The 27,538-nt window shown below is 42.1% G+C and overlaps 1 protein-coding gene across 7 annotated transcripts in view; it reads right to left on the reverse strand.

Annotated features, from left to right (window-relative positions):
• Positions 1–27,538, reverse strand: part of TMEM108 (transmembrane protein 108) — a 404,994-nt gene that overhangs the window by 222,310 nt on the left and 155,146 nt on the right. For 2 of the 7 annotated variants that reach the window (XM_027545882.1, XM_027545863.1), the window contains exon 3: positions 23,720–23,847. The exons of the other annotated variants lie outside the window; for them this stretch is intronic. The gene's annotated coding sequence lies outside the window, so the exon portion shown is untranslated. The remainder of the gene's footprint in view (positions 1–23,719; positions 23,848–27,538) is intronic. 7 annotated transcript variants of the gene reach the window in all.

A 27,538-nucleotide genomic window follows, 5' to 3' on the forward strand; every position in this document is an offset into this window, starting at 1 on the left:
TATCCAGATGTTAGGGAAAGGAGAAAGCCAGAACCAGTGACATCAGGCTTACAAGTAAGTAAGATAATGAAAAAATATCCACTGATGACCAACTCACCTCACAGAGCTGCATCTGCTGGTAACACCTACTACTTTTACTTGCCTAACCTTCACTACTTACCTAAGTGTTAGGAAAATGGGTCAGAGTGATATGAGGTTTAACTATTCATTATCTAGTGCCGGCTCCCGAGAGCCAGCAATCTAGGGCTGGAAAATAAATCAGTCTGAAGATTAACCATGTCCAAAAGGTATACATAAACTGTCAAAAAATAAAATCATCACAATTCAGCATGAATATTTTCATCTTTGTGCCTTTATCGGAAACAACACACTAATGAATAGATGTGATTTCCTATCATAGCTTGGGGACATCTCTCTTTCTCGATAAAACAAATTGAAAGTGAAAGTCGCTCAGTCATAACTGAATTCTCCAGGCCAGAATATTGGAGTGGGTAGCCTTTCCCTTCTCCAGGGGATCTTCCCAACCCAAGGATCAAACCCAGGTCTCCCGCATTGCACGGGGATTCTTTACCAGCTTAGCCACAAGGGAAGCCCGAGAATACTAAAGTGGGTAGTCTATCCCTTCTCCAGTGGATCTTCCCGACCCAGGAATAAAACAAGTTAACAAAACCCAAAAAACCAAGCAGTATATTTTAAAACATTTTGATCTTTTTAAAACTCTGATTTTAAATATTTTTTAATATTCTGACCATTTCTTTGTTGAGGAAGTAAATGTTTAGTTGCTTGCACTAAATCAATACCTACATTATTTATGCTTTTAGATGATGTTTTAGAATGTTAATGTGTTTCTGAATATTAAACATGCTTTGAACTAAATATGTTTACAATGAAAATTTTGGTACCACATTTCGACTAGTTTTGGCTCAACCACGCTTTAAACTGTCTGTGATTTTTCCTCTCTCTCCATTTATACATCAGGGAATTGAGAGCTGGGAGATCCTGGAGTCTATAGCATGGTTTTCCGTAGGCAGAAACCAGAAAACTTTCAATTTGTTGTTGTTGCTTTTAACTAAGAGAAATGGAATGGTGGCCTAAAATATTTGGGTAGCTTCATTTGTCTTTTTTTTATATATAAAATATAGGTCTGTGTTTGTATAGGTAGACAGTATGAATATTAGTTTTCCATAGCAGTCATAAATGGAGCTGAAAATGCTTTGTTTGAAATTCTTAAATAAATGAATAAATAGATAGATGTCCCAGGAAGAAGACATTACTATTCTTTACAAGTGGATGGAAAATAACATTGTCATCTCTTACCACAAAGTTTTAAGGAAAGTGTTACCTTAATAAAAATGAGAATGCTGTGGTATAAAGTTATCCCACTCTTTATGTCCACTGAAATAATGAATGTATTGCTAATGAACCCAAGAAAATGAAAACTTTAGTATCCAACCCCACCCTTGTTTCCAGTACATCTGCCTTGAGATGATCTGTTGTTATTCAACCAGCTAATCACATCCTTCGTTTACATCACTGTTTCTACTTATCAGAGCTAATCTACACAGCCATCTGGCACTTCAGAGATAATTACCTTTTCCAAGTCCCAGAAGCCCATGAGGCATCTGGGGGGAAAACTGAACTAGATCTTGGAGCTAACATGGACAGACGGTTAGAGTGTTAGTCTTCAACTGGAGTACGGATTTTACCCAATGTTACAATGAACCTGTAGTTTACAGGCGACATGACAGCTCTGATAACATTCTTTAGTATGACTTAGTCTAGAATCTGCTTCCACTTTCCTTGGCAGCCTTGTCTCCTACCAGTTCAACTGAGTCAGTATCTCCAGCAATGAGGCTCAGAAAGCTGCATAGTTCACACACTTTCTAAGGTGATTCTAATGTACAGCCCTGACACTGGGGATGAAATGGTGAGCAGCAGATAGTCCCCTTCCTGCATAGATAATACTTCAGGGTTTTGTTTATAATCACCATTTTTTTTAAGAGTATAAAAGAGATACATGCTTATTGTGGAAAGGTTGGAAAACACAAAAAAGCCTAAAGGTAGGCCCAGAAAAATATCATCCAATGACACACCTGTAAATATTTCTTTTCCAAAATTTAATAAGATTATATGTACAAGACAGTGTCTACTCTTTTTTTTTCCACTTACTAGTACGTCATTCGGAGAAGGCAATGGCACCCCACTCCGGTACTCTTGCCTGGAAAATCCCATGGATGGAGGAGCTTGGTAGGCTGTAGTCCATGGGGTTGCTAAGAGTCGGGCACGACTGAGCGACTTCACTTTCACTTTTCACTTTCATCCATTGGAGAAGGAAATGGCAACCCACTCCAGTATTCTTGCCTGGAGAATCCCAGGGATGGGGGAGCCTGATGGGCTGCCGTCTCTGGGGTCGCACAGAGTCGGACACGACTGAAGTGACTTAGCAGCAGCAGCAGCAGTACGTCATGAGGAGTTTTTAACGTGATATTATCTTTTTACCAATTTGTAAACTCTCTTTACAGTTAGTGATTCTAAAATGTTCTTCTCAGGTACTCTGAATCACCCACTGCATACTTATCTAAGTCTCCCCAGGCCCAATGTCCCTTTGGTATTTATCTCTCAAGAGGATCCCAGGGGCTCTTCTTCAGGCTCCAAACAAGCAAAGAAGCCCCTGGAGCCTCTTTATCTCCAGAGGGTGATATCTCTTTATCACCAATCATCAAAGGGTGATCTGACGACTGTCCTCAGTCCATGCCTTCCGGCCACTCTACTCTGCTGCTTTTGACACTTTTAGGAGTTGATATGGAAATAAGCTATGTAAATAGAGGCTGTTCTTTATGAGCCTGCTGTCTTCCCAAGTATTCAATAAGAACACAGAAAAATGGCTTTTTAGAGGATCAGGTGGAGTTTCATAAAACTTACTTTAAAAATTTATTTTATTATTTTTATCAAAGTAGAGCTGATGTACAACATTATATAAGTTATAGGTGTATCATATAGTGATTCACAATTTTTAAAGGTGTTACTTCTTTTATGAGTGAAGTTGCTCAGTCGTGTCTGACTCTTTGCAACCCCATGGACTGTAGCCTACCAGGCTCCTCTGTCCATGGGGTTTTCCAGGCAATAGTCCTGGAGTGGATTACCATTTCCTTCTCCAGGGGATCTTCCCAACCCAGGGATTGAACCCGGGTCTCCCGAATTGTAGACAGATGCTGTACCATCTGAGCCACCAGGGAAGTCCTTACTTCTTTTATACTTATTATAAAATATTGGCTGTATTCCCTGTGTGGTACTTATAAATTCTAGTAGCTTATTTTATACCTAATAGTTTGGACCTCTTAATCCCCTACCCCTATCTTGCCTTTCCCCTCTTCCCTCTCCCCATTGGTAACCACTAGTTTGTTCTCTATAAGTCTGATTCTCTTTTGTTATATCCACTGCTTTGTTGTATTTTTTAGATTACACATATATGTAATATCATACAGTATTTGTTCTTCTCTGACTTATTTCACTTTTTCATTCTTTTTTTCTGGGTGAATAGTACTCCATTGTATATATGTGTATGTATGTGTGTATGTATATGTGTTTGTGTAAATAATTCTGCTATGAGCACTGGGCTGCATGTATTTTCATGAAAATTATCTTTAATAAGCAACTTATATCCCTTATATCAATGGCGGTAGTGTTTTTTACATTTTTCTATTTATGGGAATAAATGCATAAAAAAACTTTTCCCACAAGATAAAGTGTATTCTCCATCTACATTGCTGTGTACATTTTTCTTTTTACTTATTTCATTTTTATTTATTTATTTTTTCAATTTGGTATCCTGGATGAATATATTAATGCTATCTCCACATGAACTTTAAAATATATTTGTTACTGAAAATAATGTTGTTGCTGAAAATACTTCTAATATGAAGACAGAGTTAACAAAAGAAGTCACTCACAAAAGAACCCACTAAAAAATAAACCAGGGTGGTCACCTTTAGCTGCAAATCCTGTCACACCCACAACTGTATCAGCAGTGTCAAACGTGGTGCCAGGTACACAGCAGTCATACCCAAACGGTATCAGGTTAAAGGCCTTGACCACGTGTCTGGCCGGTAAGCTGGCAGAGTGAGGATGCTCCCAAACCTAGGACTCTCACTACAAGTTCAGTATTCCTTTTATATCACACTGCTTCCTGCTGACCTCTTAAGCTCCAATACATACAAAGCTTTTCATCCACCCTCACCAATGACAGCCTACTGGGTCTTCACTGTTCAGCTTGAAGAGGAAAAGTTAAAATTTTACATAACCTCCTGTTCCTTTTGCCTCTGTAACTCAGCTTGCTCCTTGCAAAGTCCGGATCACGTAGTCTCAGAAAGTGGGGACTTACAATACTAGGAACTGGAGTTTATCTCACTCACCCTTGTCCTGCTCTTTGCAATTGTCCAGCCCCTGCAAACCTGCTTAATCATGCCTGTCCGTGTAAATCAGGCATCCCCCTCCCCATCTTGACTACTGTTCCCGTACACACAAAATCCCTTAGTTTAGACCAGCGTATTAGCAGCTAGTGTTGCCACTATAGTAAGTTTATAAAAACTCTGTAACCCCTTTGTTCGGGGCTCAGAGCTTAGAGTGTTAACTCCTCTGGGCCTTCTGGTGTAATAAGCCTGAGTTCTCCAACTCTCCATGTGTGGTGCTTGGTTTCTTGATGACTGGTTTCTGCAATATTTCTGGGGGCCCCAGTGAGATTCCAAACATGCTGGCCCCTTGAGCCTTTGGACTGGTGGCTCAGCTGGGCTGGAGCGAAGGAACCACAAGACAAACAAGAAGGCACGCCACCTGATGGTATTTTAGGTTCTCTTTTGGACCGGTGTTCCCAATCTCTGGTTGGTGGAGCCCTGACTGGACTCATTGGAGGGACAGACCAACTCACCAGGAATGGCCACAGGATAAGGTAAGGCTCCAGGGCCAGTCCCCAGTCAGGTCCCAATGGATAGAAGAGGAGATGGATCACCTACTTGGAGCTCCCAGGAAGTGAGCAACAGTTAAGGAAACCTGGGGACTTGGGAGAAGGGAGGCATTGTAATAGCCTCTGAATGATTGTGAGTGCATGACTGATAACTAAATGGAATGAGAAAAATTTTTCTTTTCGGAAACTGCAAAACCAATTCTTTTTTCAGTTCAGTTCGGTTCATTCTCTCAGTTGTGTCCGACTCTTTGTGACCCCATAAACCGCAGCATGCCAGGCCTCCTTGTCCATCACCAACTCCTGGAGTCCACCCAAACCCATGTCCATTGAGTTGGTGGTGCCATCCAACCATCTTATCCTCTGTTGTCCCCTTCTTCTCCTGCCTTCAATCTTTCCCAGCATCAGGGTCTTTTCAACGAGTCAGCCCTCTGAATCAGGTGGCCAAAGTATTGGAGTTTCAGCTGCAACATGAGTCCCTCCAATGAACATCCAGGACTGATCTCCTTTAGGATGGACTGGTTGGATCTCCTTGCAGTCCAAGGGACTCTCAAGAGTCTTCTCCAACACAACAGTTCAAAAGCATCAATTCTTCTGTGCTCAGCTTTCTTTATAGTCCAGCTCTCACATCCATATATGACCACTAGAAAAACCATAGCCTTGACTAGATGGACCTTCATTGGTGAAGTAATGTCTCTGCTTTTTAATATGCTGTCTAGGTTGGTCATAACTTTCCTTCCAAGGAGTAAATGTCTTTTAATTTCATGGCTGCAATCACAACCTGCAATGATTTTGGAGCCCAGAAAAATAAAGTCAGCCACTGTTTCCCCATCTATTTCTATGAAGTGATGGGACTTGATGCTATGATCTTAGTTTTCTTAGTTTTCTGAATGTTGAGTTTTAAACCAACTTTTCCACTCTCCTCTTTCACTTTCATCAAGAGGCTTTTAAGTTCCTCTTCACTTTCTGCCATAAGGGTGGTATCATCTGCATATCTGAGGTTATTGATATTTCTCCCGGCATTTTTGATTCCAGCTTGTGCTTCTTCCAGCCCAGTGTTTCTCATGATGTACTCTGTATATAAGTTAAATAAGCAGACTGACAATATGCAGCCTTGACGTACTCCTTTTCCTATCTGAACCAGTCTGTTTTTCCATGTCCAGTTCTAACTGTTGCTTCCTGACCTGCATATAGGTTTCTCAAGAGGCAGGTCAGGTGGTCTTGTATTCCTATCTCTTTCAGAATTTTCCACTGTTTATTGTGATCCACACAAACAACTAGCTTGTTAAAAGGCCTAGGAAAAAGCTTGAAGTTAACCCTTTCCATGTCCTTGAAATACACAGCCAATCTTGCCTGAGACCTCAGCCTTGGGCAAATTAGAACTTGAAGCAAAGAATAAAACAAAAGGGCTCAAAGAGGTATTTTAAATGTCAAAGAGAAAACTATAAGATCTCTGTCTGTCTGTCTGGATTTATGTATGTTTCAGTGTATGTCTTTGTTTTTTTCTGATAATAATGTTGAAGTTGTAAATGAATTCTAATTTAATTGGCCTAAGAAAGTATGTGCTTGCAAATCAAACAATTCTAAATACAAGAAAAATTAACCTAAATAAATTTCAGATTCATGTAAACTGGGAAATATTCAATACTAAATATCTAGTATTAATGTTTGTTTGCTAATCTAATAAGGAAGTAGGATGTATGTTTTTAACAAAGAAGATATAAAACATTACATTTTACAAAGGGAAAAGAAAGTGGGTCAGACTTACAGGTGGCTGTTACAGAAAGTGATTAAAAAGTCTGTGGAAAGTGGACCCTAAAAAAAGGTTTTGTGTATGGTTAGGACTGACTAAGTTTAAAATAAATTTAATTAAGTTTACCCAAATGAGTTTAAAGCTGGTGCAAAAACTTGAATTTGGCCTTTCTCTCTGTTAAGAGGACATACCTTCCTCAGATGATGAACTGCTTTTAATAATAGATTTAAGTTTCTTTACCTCTTAATTGATCTGTTCTATATTTACCTTTGAAATCTTCTAACTTTGGCTAAATGTATAACCATTATCCCATGAAGTGGTGGGACTATCCGGTCCCACCACTTCATGGGAAATAGATGGGGAAACAGTGGAAACAGTGTCAGACTTTATTTTTCTGGGCTCCAAAATCACTACAGATGGTGACTACAGCCATGAAATTAAAAGACGCTTACTCCTTGGAAGGAAAGTTATGACCAACCTAGATAGCATATTCAAAAGCAGAGACATTACTTTGCCAACAAAGGTTCGTCTAGTCAAGGCTATGGTTTTTCCTGTGGTCATGTATGGATGTGAGAGTTGGACTGTGAAGAAGGCTGAGTGCTGAAGAATTGATGCTTTTGAACTGTGGTGTTGGAGAAGACTCTTGAGAATCCCTTGGACTGCAAGGAGATCCAACCAGTCCATTCTGAAGGAGATCAGCCCTGGGATTTCTTTGGAAGGAATGATGCTAAAGCTGAGACTCCAGTACTTTGGCCACCTCATGAGAAGAGTTGACTCATTGGAAAAGACTCTGATGCTGGGAGGGATTGGGGGCAGGAGGAGAAGGGGATGACAGAGGATGAGATGGCTGGATGGCATCACTGACTCAATGGATGTGAGTCTGAGTGAACTCCGGGAGTTGGTGATGGACAGGGAGGCCTGGCGTGCTGTGATTCATGGGGTCACAAAGAGTCGGACATGACTGAGCGACTGATCTGATCTGATCCGATAACTATTATTTCACAGTAACTTATATGATCCTACCTGACTGTTACAAACTCTTTTGACATTTATTGACAAAACTTCCTAAATAACTTGATCTCGAGCTAACTTTGGGATGCTTGAGAGGGCCCCTGAGACATCCCAAAGAGCTATTAACGCTACCTTGGTTCATTGGACATGTTAAATTACATGAGAAGTACTGTTAAAGGAGTGATAAATCTTTTCAGGTTATACCGTATGGTTGATGTTACTAATATAGATATCCTAAAATTATGTAAAATTCATATGGATCTGATATGCCCTGATAAAATATGGTCAATTATAATTCTAGTTATCATATTAAAGTGTTACATATCACAACAATGACCAGGTTTCTCTGTCAATTGCAAAAGAATCAGATTTTAAACATGCTTTCTACGGTTTTACTCTCATGCCTCTGGAAGAATACTGCTAGTTCTTCAAGATTTATGAAAAAGACTTTCTAAGATTAAACAGATAAATGCTATTAACAGCAAGCTGGAACCAGATTGGAATTTGGTCTTCTCTCTATTTAGAGAACAGTTTTCTTAGAATGCAACTTTTGATAACAGATTATGAATTTCTTTGCCTTTAAGTGATTTATATTTGTTTTTAAAATCTTTTTGTTACTTTGGTAAAGTAAATAAACATTATTTCAGATTACGGTACATGCAGACAAAGCTCATTCTGCTTCTACAAAAAATAACCCCTTATGGTTCGACTTTTGCTATCCTGATGTCCTTAAAACATGGCAATAGTCTGCTCCTAAATCAGGAAATTAAAAATGGATAAACAACAGCTGAAAATCAAAGAGCCAGGGCTTTGGGAAATCCAAGACAGCTGCTTGCCTTTTCCCAGCTCCCTGACAGACCTCATTTTTATCTGATGGGTTAAAGCCTTCCCTGGCTACAGTGTTAATGCCCTCACAATGAGTTCTCCCAAAAAGGAAAAAATTACATTTCATTGAATATTAAGTTCTAGTTTTGTTAATTAAGGTCTGTGCTTACTAAGACTCACTTCTGAGATAGTTCCTTGTTATATTATATTGCTAAAAGTTTTAATTAAGTTATTAAAAAGACACTAAGATTGTTTCTAAAGCTTATCTCAGTAACCAATCTTTGTATAAAGGTCAGATGCTCCATGATGTACAACTGGGAGATTAACAATTGGCTATAATCATTTATAGCCAATTGAACTGACTGATAATCATTTATCTGAGTCAGATGACCTGGGGTATACCGAGTTTTACCCAATGAAAGTTCTTGACTTAAATTCTTGCTTGTGCTGTTACTAATAACTGCTAGCTGTGTTATTTCCTATGTAGCTTGCTTCAGAAGATTATTTCTTATGTTACCAAATTTCTTATCTGAGCCTGTGATAAAATGCTGATATGCACTTCCATGTGAGATCAATAATTGTAATAATGTAACTCTATATATGGAGAGAAAGAACAAGAGGAAATATTTTCCTGGACCAAGAGGCTAGTAAGACAGAGACTTTAGCTACTTACAAGGCCTGGTCCAGTGACAACACATTGAGTAGCCTGTCAGTGGAACCTTTGTTAGACCTGGGAATGAGCCTTCCCAGCACCACGGGACACAATGACCATGCTGCTGCTGCTAAGTCGCTTCAGTCGTGTCCGAGTCTGTGTGACCCCATAGGCAGCAGCCCACCAGGCTCCCCCATCCCTGGGATTCTCCAGGTAAGAACACTGGAGTGGGTTGCCGTTTCCTTCTCCAATGCGTGAAAGTGAAGTTGCTCAACCGTGTCCTACTCTTAGTGACCCCATGGACTGCAGCCTACCAGGCTCCTCCATCCATGGGATTTTCCAGACAAGAGTACTGGAGTGGGGTGCCATTGCCTTCTCCAGCAATGACCATGAAATGCCCCCAAAACATGGTCAAATATGTGGCTTTGAAAGGGCCCTGCTGACTGGAAGTTGGCCCTTGCCAACTGCCTCTACAAAGATTAAATCATGACTGCCACAAGATGCTGACCTTCAACACCCCCTTGAAAGGAGTTCAGGGTGGAGACAAAAAAATAAGGCACTCTGTGCTCTGGAAAAAAACCAGGAAAACAGGCCTTCAGATAGTCAGGTGTTTTCAGGTAAAGATTTTTACAAATGCAAATTCCTGTATCTTCTCATACTTAGAGAACACTACTGTCACAAACCAGTGTCTGGACCTGGTTCTCCTGGCTAGCCCCACAACAGCTTTCCTACTTCTATTAATCTTTGGGTCATATATCTTTAACTTCCTTGTTAAGTCTGCTTCTCCAAGTAGTAGTACAACAAGAATATCCCCCAACCAACACCCAGACAGTGCTGGAACAAGCTGTCTTATCATTCTGTGGACTCTCATTTCCCTCTGTAAATGCACCCCGAGGACCTCAGGCTTTCTCCCTTTGAGATCTTATACAGGAGACCACCCCCAGCTGATAGAAAAGCTCAAGGGAGACCACCAACAACTAGCTGAACTGGAGATGTCCCAACATCTCCAGGCCCTGGAAAAGGTATTCCGCCATATCACCTGATAAAACTTAGAAAGGACACACATTCCTTTGGGCAACTGGGTTCATCCTATCAGGAGATGAGATATGGGTTAAAGATTAGAAAAAAAAAACAACACTTTGGCCAGTTTGGACAGACCCTCACACGGTTGTCCTGGCAACCCCTACTGCTATTAGAGTTATAGGTGTCATTCCTTGGATCCACCATACCAGAGTCAAGAAGGCAATGACTTCCCGTGATGAGGACACCTGGAAAGCAGTTTGGGACCCCAAAAACCTCCTCAAGGTCTCGTTCCAAAGACAACGGCCCTCACCCACAAAGGACGCTGAACCCTGCTCTAGTCACTCCGGAAGCTGACCAGTCAATGCACGGCAGAAGTTTGAGGATTCAGCCTTGCTCCAGCCACACTCCGGTAGCTGGCTGGTCAACGCACAGCGGAAGCTTGAGGCTCTGGCTATCAAAATATCGATGGATTTTCACTGTCAACCTCAGCCTCTATCCCTAATCTGTATTACGGCTGTGCTCTTCTGTTGTTACAGGACCAACTAGACACCCTGGCTGAGATGGTTTTACAGAATAGGAGAGGGCTAGACCTACTGACTGGAGAAGGCAATGGCACCCCACTCCAGTACTCTTGCCTGGAAAATCCCATGGATGGAGGAGTCTGGTAGGCTGTGGTCCATAGTGTCGCTAAGAGTCGGACATGACTGAGCGACTTCACTTTCACTTTCATGCATTGGAGAAGGAAATGGCAACCCACTCCAGTGTTCTTGCCTAGAGAATCCCAGGGATGGGGGAGCCTGATGGGCTGCCGTCTATGGGGTCGCACAGAGTTGGACATGACTGAAGGGACTTAGCAGTAGCAGTAGCAGCAGACCTACTGACAGCTGAAAAGAGAGAACTCTGCCTCTTCTTGAATGAAGAATGCTGCTTTTATGTAAACCAATCAAAAATAGTCAGGGACATGGCCCAACAGCTAAAGGAACAAATCATAAAAAAGAAAGAGAAACTAGCTAATTCCTGGGATAACTGGAACAGTATGTGGAGCTGGGCATCATGGCTTCTCCCTTTAAGAGGTCCTCTGTTCATGCTCTTTGCTGCGCTCTTGTTTGGCCCTTGTATTCTCAATGCTGTTACCCAGTTCATAATCTCTCGAATTGAATCCATAAAGTTACAGATGGTAATAGCTCAATATAGACCCCTAAACAATAGGGAGCTCTGAATGTCTTACCAAAACATGAGATGATGCTTTCTACAATGAGTGATAGAAGCAACAAGAGGGGGGAATGAAGAGGAAAAGTTAAACTTTTACATAACCTCTTGCTCCTTCTGCCTCTGTAAGTCAGCTTACTATTTGCAAAGTCTGGATCACGTAGGTCACATAGTCTCAGAAAGTGGGGACTTACAATACTAGGAACTGAAGCTTATCTCACTCATCCTTGTCCTGATCTTTGCAATCGCCCAGCCCCTGCAAATCTGCTTAATCATGCCTGTGTGTGTAAAGGTCAGGCATCCCCTCCCCATCTCGACTACTGTTCCCGTACACACAAAATCCCTTAGTTTAAACCAGCGTATTAGCAGCTAGTGTTGCCCACTATAGTAAATTTATAAAAACTCTGTAACCCCTTTGTTCGGGGCTCAGAGCTTGGAGTGTTAACTCCTCTGGGCCCACTGGTGTAATAAACCTGAGTCCTCCAACTCTCTGTGTGTGGTGCTTGGTTTCTCGATTAGCGGTTTCTGCGACAAGCTCGGGGACCCTCCTCTGTCAAGGTGTCAGGCTTTTTCCATACATGGCTCATGGGACTGGCTGGGTTAAGGACTGTGTTAAGGCACTGGTGTGCCTTTGGAGGAGTCGAGAAACACTTCACAGTGTTAGATCGAGTCAGGGAGAAATCCACAGCCCTTCCTGTGACTCGACACTCAGTCTTATCTGTTGAGATTAATAAAATTATTCTTGCCACACAGTATTAACAGAAAAAGGCATTAAATATAGTTCATACAAAAGCAGGCACATACAGATAGTTGTGATGGCTAATAAACTCAAGAGGCCAACTCTAATGCAAGGAAAAGGAAAGGAACATTATGAAGAGATAGTTAATCAAACTGTGCATCTCTGATTGCAAATTACAAGAGGAAACTTAAGTAAGGGTAGCTAGAAATAGGCAAAATCCTAGCTTAGGATACTGAGACAACTAAAAATCGAAACTTGAGGCTAAAACAGCTGTCAGAGAAGAGATCCCTGGTATATGGCAAAGTGGGGCCCTGGCCAGCAGCCCAAGCTTTAGAAATCTGGTGACCAGAGCTGGGAGAAGGGTGAGTAGAGGAGGATGCACCACTGTGGGCAAAATTCTCCAAAGGCTCACAGATTCAGGCCACTGAGCATCACCCCCCACCCTCCTGAAAGCAAAGGCCTGGAATACCCTTCCTCTCCCACAGCCTTCAAGACTGAAGCCTTCCATCCTCTTAATCCAATTATCCTGGTATAGAAAGCCTTGGGGGCAGGTGGCAGTGTGAGCTCCTGAATGCCTGTCCCCAGGCAGAGTCCAAGGGAAATAGGTGACCAGGTCTTCCCAACTCACCCCTCCACTGTCACGCATGACAGCCATTGCCACCTGTAATTCTCTGCCCTCCTCATCCCATCCTTCTTGACTCCTGGCATGAATGAGGACGTGTGGGGCAATTTACCCGTGACTGGTATAAGCTGTGCTGTGAAACACAGTGCCGCTGCAGGAGATCGTGTGTGGTTCCTATACCACTCCAGGCTCTGTCACCTTCATTGTCTGGCTCTTCCCCACTGGATGGGAGATAATGGCCACTTTAAATGTCAATTTACTCTAAGAAGACGGATTGGGAAAAAAGGAAAGCAAGGTAAGAAGCCAATAGCCCATTTCAGAAAAAACGGTTCCCTGACCTCTGGCTTCTGAGCCTCTCTCTTTCTCTCATGAATATTTATGTCTAACTGCCTCCCTTGGTACTCTCTGGGGCAGGGCAACTGAGAGGCTCAGGACTGTGGCAGAAACAGGGAGAACTGACATGCATGTGATTGGAAAGCAAGTCACAGCTATTAAACCTAGGTTCTTTGTACGCAGGCCTCTGACCAGAATCTAGATGTGGTGGGAGAAAACCCCAGCCCCAGATGTTACCATAATGCCCACATCACCTTTTGGAAACCACCTTCTGAAGTGTTTCATATGGTGCCAGAAATAAACAGGCAGAATGCAGCTGGGAGCTCTGAGCCATGCTCCTCTGCAAATCACTCAACTGCATACAAATGATAGCAATTATATAGCCAGGATCCCCCAGGGAAATGATTTCTATTCCCACTCTCTCCTAACCTGATGAGTCACTTGAGGTCAGCTGGTGGGAACAGTAAGCTCAGGGAAGCTGCTCTGACAGGCCTGGCAATGTGCAGGGTAGGGCCCTGCCTCCCTGATTGTAGCCTGTCTTCTCAAGAGTTGGTCTTGCAACGTGTGCTGGCTCTGAGGGAGCCTAACAGATGGCTCTCGAAGCCAGAATCCACTACTGGAGAAAAAACTCAGAGGTAAAGTGGAATCTGGCCAGACTTGAGAGATCAGGATTGCTGTCAGACCAGGGGAATGAAATCACGCTTCATCCCGGTCTGCTCACGTCAGGCTGCTGGGCATCATATTCTTTTCTCTGCCACTAACTGTTCCTCTTCCCTTTTAGATTAAAGCTTTTAATACACAATAGTTAAAAATGAAATAATACAGCAAGTTAATAACTACATCCAGTCAGAGTCAGTAAGATTCTAAGAGAGAAAGAGCTCTGGGATAGGAGACATCCCCTCCTGTCCTGGGTTCAACGCTCCATAGCAGGAAACCAAGAATGAAGACATATACCTTCTGTGTACTTGGGTCCTAATAAAAAGTTCCTAAGAGTCAAGGCTCCCAAGTAGAGCTTTTTAGTATAGTAGTAGTAGTAGTGCTCAGTCACATCTGACTCTTGGTGACCCCATGAACTGTAGCTTGCCAGGCTCCTCTGTCCATGGGAATTTACCAGGCAAGAATACTGGAACAGGTTGCTATTTCCTTCTCCAGAAGATCTTTCCAACCCAGGGATTGAACCCTAGTCTGCTGCATTGGCAAGCAGATTTTTTTTTTTTACCACTGAGCCACCATAGTGCTTCTTCAACACCATTCAGTTCAGAATTCACTCAGATTGTTACTGAGTTTCCCTTTTTTGCTGTGTGTGTGTTAACCTGTGGATATCTCCAGCCTTACCTCCATCTCTCCAACCCCATGTATCAAGCCTGCCTGTTGGATTTGTGACTTTTTGTTATATCGATTTAGAAAATGGGTCCAGCTCCTGGAGGTGTGCAGCCAGGCCATGGGTTTTTGAGCAGAGTTCTTCGGTTGGGACTTGGCGGGGAGATAGAAAGAGAAAATTGACTGACTGGCTGCCATGAGTGTTGGATAATGTGGGCAAAAGAGATGGTGAGATGGGATTTTTAACAAGTTTTGCTATAGATGAAAAATACACCCTTCCATCTTGGGCATATTCTTGAGGGTGTGAGCAGAGATTTTAGTTTCTTTCAGTCATATGTTTCTGCTGGACACCTATTTTTCTGAACATGTTACTGCATAGAATCAGGACAAAATAGAACTCCAGTTATATTAAGGTTTCACCTTTTTGGTTTTTGATAATGTAATTAATATGAACAGTGAACATTTATAGAACACTTATCAGGTGTCATTCATTATTAATTGCCCACCTACTATGTTTTCAACACTAGTCCTGGCACTGGGAAAACAACAAGATCAGGCCATGAAAGGTCCCTGTCTTCATGAAATGATTTCCTAAAGGAAATAAAGAGATAACGAACAAGTACATAAGCAAGAGACACAAAGAATCTATTTGTGTGGCTACTTCAGACTAGACAATTCAAGACTGCCTCTTTGAAGATGTTAAGCCGGGATCTGATGGTGTGAGGAAGCTAGTCACACAAAGATCAATGGGCGAGCATATCAGGTAGCAGAAACAGCTTCTACATGAGGGCCAATGTCAGCAGATACTTGGAGTGGTAAAAGAGGCAGGTCAGGGTGGCTGAATCAATGGGGAGAGATGGTACAAACTGACATCCGAGATGGAGGAAGGGAGCTGAGGCACAGGGCGACACAGGCTTGCAAGTGGAGCAGCGTGGCAGGATCGAGAAGTCACTGGAGGACTTCAGACAAGGAAGTGATGAGATGGAATCTTCATTTTTAAAAGATCAAATTGGTTTTTATACAGAAAATAGCTTTGGTGGGGGTTGGGGGTGGCGGGGGCAGGCAGGGTGAAAGCAGGAAGGCCAGGTGGAAGACCATTACAGGGACCCAGGAGACAGTACAGCCTTAATGTCAGATGCCATGTTTTCATTAGTCCTCAAACAACCCCCCAGGGAGCGAAATGAAACACAAGGACTAGGGCTTGGTGTAAGGACAGTGCTGCACTGACTAGGTGCACAAGTGGGGTGGGATGGCTGGGCTGCTGCTGAGTCACTTCAGTCGTGTCCGACTCTGTGTGACCCCACAGACGGCAGCCCACCAGGCTCCCCCATCCCTGGGATTCTCCAGGCAAGAACACTGGAGTGGGTTGCCATTTCCTTCTCCAATTCATGAAAGTGAAAACTGAAAGTGAAGTCGCTCAGTCGTGTCCGACCCTCAGTGACCCCATGGACTGCAGCCTTCCAGGCTCCTCCATCCATGGGGTTTTCCAGGCAGGAGTACTGGAGTGGGGTGCCATTAGCAGATCTTCAAGGTTATCGAGATTTGAAGGCAGGGCCAGGTGAGCAGTGACAGCAAGGTGTGGTCAACTAAGAAGATCCCACTTGGGAGAAGCTGTCAGTTTTTCTATACAGGAAAGCATTCAAAGGTGGCAGCCCAAGGCAACCCTGCTCTGATTGAGGCTCCAGGGCTAAAATATTTTTAACCTTGTCTCAAGGGGCAGTGTTCACACTCTTTGGAATGAGTCTCAGGGCTAAGGGACTTCTAGAACCTCAGTGTACAAACGAGGCTTTATTTGGTTCTTGATGGCAGAACAGAGTACCCAGTGGCAGCCCTTTTTCCAAGTAACTTCCTAAAACTTAATAAAAACCTAAAATCTATGATTAAAGGCCATGGCACAGCTTTCAGGTACTTTCTCTTTTCATTGCTTCAATTTTCTCAAAATCTCAGCTTCCTGCTGAGGCTCATGTTTCAGTGTTAAATGAGTGACACCAAGTAAATGAAACAAAAGTTAATTACTGAGGTAGCCCAAGTCTAGCATGTTAATTTGATGTTGAGATAAGTTACCAGATTCCTCAAGTCACAAAGTTGGAAGTACCTATTAGTTTGCTTCTTTCTTTTCTCTCTCCTCCTTCCTCCCTCCCCAGTCTCCATCTCTCTCTCTCAGCCACCTTCTCTTTGCTCTCCTCTCACTCTCCTTAAGACAACAGTAAGTAAATGTCAAGCATTCTAGGAAAAGGTACCTTTCAATCTAGGATTCCAGATACACTTGTTTAAATGGGTGTGGAGAAATGAAGGGATAGGGGTTGGATAAATTGTCCACAATAAGACAGCCATGCTAAAATACAATACAGGTTTAAAAAATTCTAGCAAATGGTATCTGTCAACTTTCAAAGCATTCCAAGTAATATCTGTTCCCTCCCGCAAGAAGCAGAAGTTAGAAATGAAATAGCAGAAGAGAACACAAGGCTGGCAGGCCAAAGAGCAGGGCTGCAGCTCTGACAATTGAGCAATTCTCTCCAGACCTTTGTTTCCTGGTTTATGTAACAAGGGAGCCAAGGCCAGGGTGGTCCCTAAATTTAAATCCAGCTGCAAAAGGATTTGAGCATTCTTTCAAAGTCAAAGAACACCTTAACAAAGATTATAGATGACAGATGACTTGATATGTCATATGTAAAGCCACTCCTATTTAAGCTTTAAGTTTCTAACTATTGGGCTGTACATACTATGCAGGCCAGCAAGCCCTGCACTTGCCCAGCCTGAAGAAAGAGCCCAGAGTCAGCAACAGAGACATCAGTGCTTTTATGGGTGGGGGAGCTTCCATGTCTGAAGCAGGGTCCTGGAGTAATAACCCACTGTGTGTAGCAGATGGTGGGCAGGACACAGCAGCAGTCTTTGTTCTGGGGGTGGCAGGGGAGAGGGAAGTTATCAGTTATACAGGGAACTGGTGTCAGGTTGGCTCACCGGTTACCAAGGAAACCAGCAGCACGGTCCTTCACTGCCCCTTTGCTATGCTATCATGGTGGAGGTGTTCTCATCTGAAGATTACAACAGTTACTAGCTGGGGCCCAGGCAGGTATGTAGGCATGTACTGACGGGGCTCTATGATTAAGAAGGAAGGTCAATCAGGTGAGTAGGGTCTAAGTGAAGCAGGGACTGCTCAAACAAGGCAGGCACAGAGAGAGAGAAAATAGCCACCCTGGGCGGCCTGACCATACACTAACACAGGTTCTTCCACAACATCATAAAGCCAGGTGGCAGGTGGCAGGGGGAAGGGATGACACATCCAATGGAAGGGTGGTAAAGTTACTACTCCCTCTTGCCCTACAAGTGCCAGGGATCTGCATAACAGAAATGAAAAGATACTAAACTACTAAGCAAAATGCGTTCTTGTTTGCTAAGACTGTATTAACAAACTAGAATCAAAGTGCAGTCTTGGTTTAGACCCAACTTCAACTCTTCTCTAGGGTTTGAGAACTGGAACTCTATATATATTCTTGCAACCTTCCACCCAGGACCTACCCACCAAGCACACACAATTGTTTCCTCCTATGATTCCACTGAATGCTGTCAGTTCCTCTTCTCCCACCAGCTCCACTTTCCAGAACCAGCCCCTCCATCATAGAGTGCTGGCCACTCCTGACTCCAGCCAGCAAATACTGATTTCCCTGCAGGTTAGGCCCTCACGAGCTTGAGGACTTTAACTTCCATTAAAGTGAAGTAAGCCCTAAGGCAAGTCCACTTGTCCTGGAGGATGCCTTCTGCCAAACAAAACAGAGAGAGGCCTCATCTAGACTGAGAAAGCATTCATAAAAAGGGAAAAGTGGAAGCAGAATGAAAGAGTACAGAGGAGCAGTGAAAGGAGAGATGCCCTAGAGTCACACTGCCTGGGTCTGAACCCCAGCTCCGCCAGTGGTAGCTGTATGACACTGGATAATTCAATTAACCTCTCTGTGACTTAGTTTCCCCATCTATAAACTGCAGATAGCAACAGTACTCACTCATCGGGTTGTTGTGAGGATTAAATTAACAAGAACACGTGGAGCAGCGTCTGGGCCAGAGTTAAACATATAAGTGCTCATCACCATCACATCATCATCCTTGTGAATGTAAGCTTGTGGTTCTACTCTTGGAAAGAATTATACCAGAAATACACAAAGTAACGCACAAGAATCCTCAAAGTAGTCAGACTGATGGATCCTCTTGAACAGACAGAGAAAAATAAAATTGCCATTTAGACTATGGATGAATGCAGCCAAGGAGAACTGTCTGTTGTTGCTTAGTCGTTAAGTCATGTCCAGCTCTTCTGTGACTCCACAGACTGTAGGCCGCCAGGCTCCTCTGTCCATGGAATTTTCCAAGCAAGAATATTGGAGTGGGTTGCCATTTCCTTCTCCAGTGGGTCTTCCCAAGAGAACTACAGGTGTATAAATGCTTTAAAATGTCTAAATTCCAGGAAAATGGGCCGTGGGGATTTACCTAGCTTAACTAAGAAAACTAGAATAAAAACTAATGAACAGGTGAAGACCACAAAATAACCAGAGTGATGGATTCTACACGTCTTGTCAAATGGATGATAACCTCTGCCATGTGGAGGGCCTCACCACTGGTTTACAGGAGAGATAACTTAGGAGGGCAGCCTGTCAGAAAAAGCAGGATGTCACAGTGAAGATCTGGGGAGGAGGTGAATGCAACCTGGGGAGAAATACATTTTTCCTTTGTGTATTGCAAGCCTGCACTTTTGCTGTACTTTCCCAAATGATTCATCACGTGATCCAACAGATACAGCATGACAGTCACACTCTCCCTGCAGGGGAAATGCTGGTGGTGTTTACAGCCTGCTAAGCTATCCATGGGCTGAGCTCAACTCTGCTGTGTTAGCTAACTTTTCACATGCTTTGATTAGCAGCTGGCTGACACTAGCCATCCATAGGAAAGGTCATCAGGAGACAGTAACCAGGAACATCACCCCTGTGATAGCATCTCTCAATTGCCCATTTACTGAGCCAATTCTCCTGCCCTGCATGCTTGAGACACTCAGTGCTCATGACCCTGCTGAAAGAGGGATGTGGTATCTCTCCTCTCCTTCCATACACACACACACTTGGGGCTGGCTGTTCAAAGTCTCAACAAAAACTCTTCATGCATGGTTGAATTATTCTCCTAGTGACTCTTTGGCATTTTTAATTATCTATTAAAAATGCATCATTTTTGTGATGTTAAAAAAAAGAACAAAATTTTCCTTCCTTTGTCCAACTTACTTTGCATCTAACCAGTCTCTAAGATACACGAGGCACAACAGAGAGAAATGTGGAAGGCAGAACTTACTTCTGTTTTTTGTGTTTGTTTTAATCTATAAATAAAGGAAGTTGACTAAGGCTCACAGGACTGTCAAAAGGATTAAAGGAGATAACCCATTTGAAAATGACTGCTCCAGTACTTGACATATGGCATGTAGAATCTGCTCCCCAAAATGGGTTAATCTATTCAGTCTAAGAAGACTAATCCCTTAAAAAGCCCATCTCACTACCTCCAGTGCTGGCACTGACCGGTCTTCCAATAGACTCCTGCTGCCTGAGGATGGGCTAATCATTCATTTAAGAACTAAGAGGGGCTTATTTACTCAACTCACCTGCACCTAGAGGGATACACTTGAGTCCTCAATCTAGTTGATGGCTCAGATCCTTCAGTTCAGATGCTCAGTCGTATACAACTCTTTGCGAACTCCATGAATTGCAGCACGCCAGGCCTCCCTGTCCAGCACCAACTCCCGGAGCTTACCCAAACTCACGTCCATCGAGTCAGTGATGCCATCTAGTCATCTCATCCTCTGTCATCCCCTTCTCCTCCTGCCCTCAATCCCTCCCAGCATCAGAGTCTTTTCCAATGAGTCAACTCTTTGCATGAGGTGGCCAAAGTACTGGACTTTCAGCTTTAGCATCATTCCTTCCAATGAACACCTAGGACTGATCTCCTTCAGAATGGACAGGTTGGATCTCCTTGCAGTCCAAGGGACTCTCAAGAGTCTTCTCCAACACCACAGTTCAAAAGCATCAATTCTTCGGTGCTCAGTTTTCTTCACAGTTCAACTCTCACATCCATACATGACCACTGGAAAAACCATAGCCTTGACTAGATGGACCTTTGTTGGCAAAGTAATGTCTCTGCTTTTCAATGTGCTGTCTAGGTTGGTCATAACTTTCCTTCCAAGGAGTAAGCGTCTTTTAATTTCATGGCTGCAATCACCATCTGCAATGATTTTGGAGCCCAAAAAAATAAAGTCTGACACTGTTTCCACTGTTTCCTCCTCTATTTTCATGAAGTGATGGGACCAGATGCCATGATCTTAGTTTTCTGAATGTTAAGCTTTAAGTGAACTTTTTTACTCTCCTCTTTCACTTTCATCAAGAGGCTTTTAAGTTCCTCTTCACTTTCTGCCATTAGGGTGGTGTCATCTGCATATGTGAGGTTATTGATATTTCTCCTGGCAATCTTGATTCCAGCTTGTGCTTCTTCCAGGCCAGCGTTTCTCATGATGTACTCTGCATATAAGTTAAATAAGCAGGGTGATAATATACAGCCTTGACGTATTCCTTTTCCTATTTGGAACCCGTCTGTTGTTCCATGTCCAGTTCTAACTGTTGCTTCTTGATCTGCATATAGGTTTCTCAAGAGACAGGTCAGGTGGTCTGGTATTCCTATCTCTTCCAGAATTTTCCACAGTTTATTGTGATCCACACAGTCAATGGCTTTGGCATAGTCAATAAAGCAGAAATAGATGTTTTTCTGGAACTCTCTTGCTTTTACGATGATCCAGAGGATGTTGGCAATTTGATGTCTGATTCCTCTGCCTTTTCTAAAACCAGCTTGAACATCTGGAAGTTCACGGTTCATGTATTGCTGAAGCCTGGCTTGGAGAATTTTGAGCATTACTTTACTAGCGTGTGAGATGAGTGCAATTGTGTGGTAGTTTGAGCATTCTATCCTTAGGACTAGTGATATCCTTAGGGCTTGGGATATTTTATCATGCAGAAAAAGTGCAATATAAAGTGGTGCTGTCTTAGGCACTATCCAAAAGTCCTCCTCAAGATTTAAAAGTACTCTTGGGAACTTTTCTGGTGATCCAGTGGCTAAGCCTCCATGTTGTCAATGCAGCGGGCTTGGGTTCAATCCCTGGCCAGGGAACTATGATGAAAAGGACATCTTTTTTTTTAGTGTTAGTTCTAGAAGGTCTTTTAGGTCATCATAGAATCATTCAACTTCAGCTTCTTCAGCATTAGTGGTTGGGGCATAGACTTGGATTACTGTGATACTGAATGGTTTGCCTGGGAAACGAACAGAGATCATTCTGTCATTTTTGAGATTGCGCTCATTTTGGATTCTTTTGTTGACTATGAGGGCTACTCCAATTCTTCTAAGGGATTCTTGACACAATAGTAGATGTAATGGTCATTGCCCATTAAACTAAATTCGCCCATTCCAGTCCATTTTAGTTCACCAATTCCTAAAATGTCGATGTTCATTCTTGCCATCCCCTGTTTGACTGCTTCCAATTAACCTAGATTCATGGACCAAACATTCCAGGTTCCTATGCAACATTGTTCTTTACAGCATCGGACTTTACTTCCATCACCAGTCACATCCACAACTGGGCATTGTTTTTGCTTTGGCTCCATCTCTTCATTCTTTTCGGAGTTATTTCTCCACTCTTCTCCAGTAGCATATTGGTCAGCTACCAACCTGAGAGTTCACCTTCCAGTGTCATATCTTTTTGCCTTTTCATACTGTTCATGGGGTTCTCAACGTTATAGGTACTCAATATACTTTTATACTGTTCATGGAGTTCTCAATACTACAGGTACTCAAGTAATATTAAAGATGAGTGATACACAGTCTAATCAGCGTGCTAAAAAACTATGCTGCAGTAACAACCCCGATTCTTACTACTTTAACATGGCAGGAACATACTTCTTGCTCATGCTCTTGCCCATGCTCTATGCTCAACATTAGTTGTCTGGGGGCTCTGCTCATCATAGCCGCCCAAGGGACTGTAGGTTGATTTAAGACCCAATGATGCTTCCACAATCACAGTGAAAGAACAAGAAGGGAGAAAGCAGTGAATCACACACAGGCTGTTAAAACTTCAACCTGAAAGTAACAAATGTCCACCTGATCGGCCAGAGTAGGTCACACGGCCCTACCTAACTTCATAGGTGGCGAGGCTGTACAATTCTATCATATGTCTGAAAAGCACTAAGCTGGACACTTCCAGTGAACATTACTGACTGCTATTACCGAATGACAAGCTTATTATTGAAGAACTTTGCAAAGTTCTTCCACATTCATTACCTCATTTGATTTTTACTCAAGTCTTACGGGGGCTTCCCAGGTGGCACTAGTGGTAAAGAACTTGCCTGTCAATACAGGTGTGACTCCTGGGCCAGGAAGATTCCCTGGTGGAGGGCATGGCAACCCACTCCAGTAATTTTGACTGGAGAATCCCATGGACAGGGGAGCCTGGCGGACTACAGTCTATAGGGTTGCAAAGAGTGGGACACGACTGAAGCGACTTAGCATACACATGCACGGCACCTTTACAGTGTGGGTTCTACCAGCATTCTTTTTTTACAAATGAAATAACTAAAGCTCGCAGAGATTAAAACTTATTTAAATCGCACAGATAGTAAATCAAACAGTTTGGAACTCCAAATCTTAATCTTTTAGTTAGAAAACTACTATGGTACAATCTCTGCACCCATAATAAGCAGTGCATTCCAATTTGCCATTTATTTGCACTATTTATTCATTACATTATTGGACATTACTCTTCCCTTCATGTATATTATACATGTACCAGATCGCTAAATTTATGTTTTCTGAGAACATATTGTCATATACTCTGTGTTCTTCACAGAATCTTACCACATCTTATCTCATCTTGTCTCACTTTATAAAAGGCAGTATATTTCTAAGTTTGTCTTGGTTAATTTGTAATAGAATCACTATTTTCTGAACACCGAGGCCATGCTTTGGGCATTAGAGAAGAAAGATGCCAACTAGATAAATTAAATCAAGAACTTCATTGTTAGGGAGAACTTAAGTCTGCTCAATTCAGAGATGTCCTCCAGATGCTACCTGCCTTTACAGGTACAGGTTTCATAGGGATGAAACTTGACATGCACGTGCTTCCCATTTTCATCACATCAAATCACACCACATGCTCCTGACAGTGCATCACTCTTAGAGCAGTCTCCACAGATTTGCACAGACTTGTTTACCTTTATTTTGATACTGAAAGCTCCTCTCTTTGTGAATTCACTAGGAGCCATTTTGCTGTTATAATGCCATTTCCATGGATACTCATAGGCAGAATGTGTCCTGAAACACTGGAATGAATGCCGTGCTCCTGCAAATGGGGTAAGATTGGAAGACTCAAAAACCAACTGCCTGATTAGAACCCGGGTCTGAATAACAAGCAGAGGTGCTAATATTGAAAGCAATTCTCCATTAGCTTATCTAATGTGCCTTAATATAACCACAGAAGGAACTGCCCTAGGACACGGTTTCCTCAATTTCCTTGTTTGTGGGAAATAATGGTACTTACTTCATAGGGTTCCTGTGGGATTAAATGAGGTAATGCAACAAACATTTAGAACAAGCTTAATGCATAGTAGTTTCTCACTAAATGTCTCACTTATTGCAGTACTTGCCTTTGAATTTTGCCAAATGCTTCCACTTGAGCCAGTTGGGCTCAGATATTAACGTATAAGAAAATTTTAGGGCTGGAAGGAACTTTGGAATCCATCTGGTCCAGAGAAACTGAAGAGATCTGTCCAGGATCACAGAATTTATGGTGGAGCCAAAATAGGATCTGGGTCTCTTGACTGTAATTTTACATTTAGGAGGATTGTCTTATTTAGAACAGTGTTTGACACAGTAAAGAAGCTGTCTATTTGATTTTACATGAACCAAAGTTGATTTACTTTGGTTAGTTTTCATTTCTTCTGAAAAGTCCATTTATTTAATAAGTACATAGAACACAATCAATCCCTATCACTGTTAAATTGTGTCCTAAGAACAAAAGGAAACTAACCCAAATATTAAGTCAAAGCTCTTTCCAGCCTAGGGCTAGGACTCCAGTCTGAAATTAGTTCTATTTTGCTCACCAGTTTAATGATATTGTCAGTTGTTTTTTAATTAAGTTGCCCTTAACTGCTACACTGCATGGATTTTAAAAGCTAACAGAAGTGCTTGCTGTGCTTCAATACACTTTAAAGTGAAATAATTTGAATTGGCTCTCTTTAAAAAGGCTTAGATAAGGGCATTTCAGAAAACAACTTAAAAGTATTTTTCCAGGTAATGAGTCTGGAAATGTCTGCAAGTTTCCAGGCTTTCCAGACTTGATAGTTAAATTCCAATTCCTCCAAAGTAAGTCACTGAAATTTCTTTATTTCTGTGAAATAGAAATCATGACCTTTGTAACCCAGGGGAGAGAGAGTGGAGCCATGCGACAAAGCCATTACCCAAATAAATGGTGGCAATTTCCAAAACAACTATAAAGATGGGTGTCCTCTATTTTTTCTTTTCAGAATCAAATCAGTTTTCAATAGAGAACAGATGTGCCATTATAGCTTCTCCTTTGCCCTTTTGAAGGTTCACTTGGGATACCTCTTGGCCAAAACAGATTAAGTGAAGTCAGCATGTTGCTATTACATTGGGAAGCCAAAAAGAGATATTGTCTCTTTCTAGGGTAAGAACCTGGTTGAAGCAGTAATGTGAATTCCCAGCAAACCAGCTGTTTGCACAAGAATATGCTATTGTTGTTCCTCAGCAACCAATGTTATTCTTCAAAGGGACAATGAATGGAGAATTATTTTGTTCTGTCTCTTGTATCTGGAGTATGACTTGAACAAATCTCTAATTAAAATGAACACTCTACTGGTATCTTGGAAGGACTCAGGCAACTGACCAAGTTTGCCCATGGAGTTGAGAAGTCAGATATGGTTTTGATCAATGGAAGTCTCCAATAACCAAATAAATGCCCCTTCACTCTCTTTCTTCCATTCACCTGTATATGAATAATAGTGTCTGTTCTACTCTTGTTGGCATCTACCATGTCATTCAACATTCCATTCTCTTACCCAGTCTCATGTTCTACTCTGGCACTAGCACTAAAAGAGGTAACATGCATGAGGCAACCAATATACCACTGAATGGTTAAACAAACAAACAAAATGAGATAATAACACGAAATTTTAAAAATTACTTTAATTGGAGGATAATTACTTTACAATATTATGATGGCTTTTGCCATACATTGATATGAATCAGCCATAGGTGCACATGTATCCCCCCATCCTGAACCCCCCTCTCACCTCCCTCCCCACCCTATCCCTCTGGGTTGTCCCAGAGCACTGGCTTTGGGTGCCCTGTTTCATGCATCGAACTTGCACTGGTCATCTATTTTACCTATGGTAATATACATGTTTCGATGCTATTCTCTCAAATCATCCCACCCCGCCTTCTCCCATGGAGTCCATAAGTCTGCTCTTTACATCTGTGTCTCTTTTGCTGCCTTGCATATAGGATCATGATTACCATCTTTCTAAATTCCATATATATGTGTTAATATACAGTATTTGTGTTTCTCTTTCTGACTTACTTCACTCTGTACAATAGTCTCCAGTTTCATCCACCTCATTAGAACTCACCAAATGTGTTCCTTCTTATAGCTGAATAATATTCCATTGTGTATATGTACCACAACTTCTTTATCCATTCATCTGCTGATGGACATCTAGGTTGCTTCCATGTCCTAGCTATTGTAAACAGTGCTGCAATGAACATTGGGGTGCATGTGTCTCTTTCAATTCTGGCTTCCTCCGTGTGCATGCCCAGCAGTGGGATTGCTGGGTCATATGGCAGTTTTATTTGCAGTTTTTTAAGGAGAGTCGGGCACGACTGAGCAACTTCACTTTCACTTTTCACTTTCACGCACTGGAAAAGGAAATGGCAACCCACTCCAGTGTTCTTGCCTGGAGAATTCCACAGACGGGGGAGCCTGGTGGGCTGCCGTCTATGGGGTCGCACAGAGTCAGACATGACTGAAGTGACTTAGCAGCAGCAGCAGCAAGGAATCACCACACTGTCTTCCACAGTGGCTCTACCAGTTTGTATTTCCACCAACAGTGTAAGAGGGCTCCCTTTTCTCCAGACCCTCTCCAGAAATTATTATCTGTAGACTTTTTGATGGCAGCCATTCTGACCAAAGTGAGATGATACCTCATTCTGGTTTTGATTTGCATTTTTCTAATAATGGGTGATGTTGAGCATCTTTTCATGTGTTTATTAGCCATCTGTATGTCTTCTTTGGAGAACTATCTGTTTAGTTCTTTTGCCCCCTTTTTGATTGCATTGTTCATTTTTCTGGTATTGAGTTGTATGAGCTGCTTGTATATTTTGGAGATTCTTTGTCAGTTGTTTCATTTGCTATTATTTTCTCCCATTCTGAAGGCTGCCTTTTCACCTTGCTTATAGTTTCCTTCATTGTGCAAAAGCTTTTAAGTTTAATTAGGTCCCATTTTTTAATTTTTGTTTTTATTTCCCTTACTCTGGGAGGTGGATCATAGAGGATCTTGCTGTGATTTATGTCAGAGTGTTCTGCTTATGTTTTCCTCTAAGAGTTTTACAGTTTCTGGTGTTACATTTAGATCTTTAATCCATTTTGAGGTTATTTTTGTGTATGGTGTTAGAAAGTGTTCTAGTTTCATTCTTTTACATGTGGTTGAACAGTTTTCTCAGAAACACTTGTTAAAGAGATTGTCTTTTCTCCATTGCATATTTTTGCCTCCTCTGTCAAAGACAAGGTGTCCACAGGCGTGTGGATTTATCTCTGGGCTTTCTATTTTGAATAACAGAAAATTTAATGACAATCTGCAATTAAAAATATTTAGGAACTGCTATATAGTCACTCTATTGCTATTTAAACATAAAACACAAAAGATTTGGCACTTACTTCATTAAAGTAGCTCAAACTATAAGACTAGTTTTACTGCAGTACAATAGGCTCTTTGTTACCGTTATTTATTTCACTGCTT

Source organism: Bos indicus x Bos taurus, chromosome 1 (assembly GCF_003369695.1).
Source record: "Bos indicus x Bos taurus breed Angus x Brahman F1 hybrid chromosome 1, Bos_hybrid_MaternalHap_v2.0, whole genome shotgun sequence".
Taxonomy (NCBI): Eukaryota; Metazoa; Chordata; class Mammalia; order Artiodactyla; family Bovidae; genus Bos; species Bos indicus x Bos taurus.